Below are 2931 nucleotides of genomic sequence, written 5' to 3' on the forward strand. Positions count from 1 at the left end.
GCGGTTCTTCTAGCGGCAGCTCGTTCGAGCTTGTGAGCGTTCTGATGGCCGCCGAGGGCTTGTGATGTGTAGAACTTGCGGTTACAGAAATGGCATTGGAATGTTCTAGAAGGTGGTTGTTGGTGAAACGGTTGAGTTAGTTGCTGTTGTTGTGGTCTCTTTGAAGAAGGAGGAGATGATTCTTTTGAAGAAGAATCACAAGTTGGGTTCAAGAACTCGTATACGGCTGTTGGGTCTCCCATTTACAAATCAATTCAAAACAACAAAACCAGGCTAAGAGAGTGTGTGTGTGTGTATGTGTTTTTAATTTCCAAGAAGTGGGTTATGCCTTCGTTATTAATACACACCACGGGGTTATGTCCGTACAGTATGCGCCTTTAATTTGCTTCTTTTCTCTCTTTTTTTTTTATTTTATATTTATTTTGTCATGAGTTTATCCCGTCTCTCTTTAACATTTTCGTTCCATTCCCATTCTCGTTGATAATTCACCAATCAAATTATAAAATTAAAATATAAGTGATTAAAGAAGAACTATCATTGTTTAGTTTGATGAGTGGCTCATTATAATTTTGATTAATAATATTAGACAAGGCAATAATTTAAAATTATTTTATTTAATTTTATATATGTAGTATTTATAATTATATATTTATTATTAAAATTTCTCAATGATTCTAATAATAATTAAAAATATAAAATAAAATAATTTTAAATTAATTTTTATTATCTCCTAAATATTTTTATTATTTACTCTCTATTTATTTTACTTCTCATTATTGTAAAGATTTGATATATTTAAATGTTACTATTTATTTATATTTGTTACTGTAAAAATTGATTATTTTTAATTATTATATCTAATCTAAATAAATCGGAAAGTGTGGTTTATGTATAGTATATATATGTTTTTAATTAATATCGAATAATAATAATTAGAAAAAAAGGGTTTATATTATTTTATTTTGGTTCATAGTATTTTGGTGGGGAATTGGGGATAGATGAGAGTACAAAGACAGTACAATTATGCATCATATATATAATTGACATGAAGGGAGAAGGGGGAGCACATTCCCACATATGATACATATCCACAGCTTTTGAATTGAGACACACAAATCAAAATTAAACAAGTAGAGGAATAAAAAGCCACTTTTTCTTTTCTTTTGTAATATTATTTCAACTTCGTAATGCATTGATCCTACATATATATATCCTATCCTATACTACAAATAAAACAAAACTCTTCCAAAAGCTATACTAACTATAGTGTTATTTTGCAAACTCAAACATATAGTTAATTACTCAAATATGAAGTCCTTAATTGAACTAGCATACATAGTTGAAACTGAACTACAACAACAACAATAATCAATTTAATTTTATATATTAGATGAAACTGAACTTATGAGTAACACATAGCTAGCTAGCCCTTTAAATCAATTGATGAACTTAATTTAACTGCTATAATAACTAACGTATTAATTCAGATCTATATATATAAAAACTCTCAAGTGTGTCAAGTTGAAAGTTGAAACTAGAGTCGAATTTGATTTATCATGAATTGCAGTGCATGAATAAAGAGGGGCAGAATGGGAAATAGAGGAAGAATGGAATAGAAGAGGGACGATGTAATTAGTAATGAGCAGATAAGGACAAAGAAGTTGCATTGAGGCATCTCTGTGTGAAAAGAGTGTAATGCAGTTAGGCGTTAGCATAGCAGAGAGAGTGGGAGTGGGAGTGGTAGTGAGTAGTGAATGTTTGTTTGTCCCTCACACACACACTCTCTTTCTGCTGACACCACTACTCTCTCTCTCTCTCTCTCTCTCTCTCTCTCTCCTCTCATAAATCGACAGCGAGGCAATACGGTTACACAGAAAATGAAAAGAGATACCTGAAGCCCTACTTAGCCCGCCTTTTAGGCACAGCCACTACAAGAGTTTTCATTGGAGCAATTCACAAAGATTAGCATGCACATTGCATTTTGCATATTGCATAGTGCCACCCATATCAAACGCAATCATCCTCTCAGTAAATAAAGCACCTAACCACATACAAACTATCCTCATTATATCATATATATCATCTCTCTCATCGCAATAATTCCCTCCTTTTGTTTGGTGACATAATTCCCTCCAATTATATATTTTACATACTTTCCATTCTTATTTTATTTTTATTTTAGGATAAAGTATATTTGTTTTTCTGTGATTTTTTACAAAAATATATTAGTATTTAATTTATTTAGTTTTATTGAATAAAAATATTAAAGATAAAATTATATAAATTGAAAATATTAAGAATAAATTGAACGAAATTAAACCTCAAAAATATTTTTTTAAAAATTACAAACAGTCTCTACTTTTTATTTTAACTTAATATATAACGTTAGAAAAAGTATAGGGTACCAACATATTATCTGCCAACTTCTGCCAATTCTTATTTATAATTGTGTTTCATGGAAGTGTGTTCGTGGATATGTTTAATAATTAATATATTTTAAATACATATATAAAGAGACACATCCAGAAAATATATCTATAAAGACACTTCTATTAAACACAGCTATAAAAAAGACATTTTTATTAGACACATCTACGAACACATTTTCATAAAACACAATTATAAATAAAAGTTGACAGAAGTTGACAAATATGCTGTTGGTAACGTAGTGGAACCGATAACGTTATTATTATATATTGCTACAGAACAAAAGTATCTAATTTCACGTGTTTTTAATTTTCATATAATAATAATATTACAGTGAAATGAAAGGACATTTGATCAGAAGGAGAGAGAGAGAGAGAATAGTAGTAGACTGTGATGGCATCTAGCATATGGCACTCACGCACTCACACTCACACTCACACTCACACTCACACTACTACTTAGCTTCATTCTTCTTCAGGTTTTCTTTTTTCTTCTCTTATCCTC

The sequence above is a fragment of the Arachis ipaensis genome, chromosome B06 (assembly GCF_000816755.2).
Source record: "Arachis ipaensis cultivar K30076 chromosome B06, Araip1.1, whole genome shotgun sequence".
NCBI lineage: Eukaryota > Viridiplantae > Streptophyta > Magnoliopsida > Fabales > Fabaceae > Arachis > Arachis ipaensis.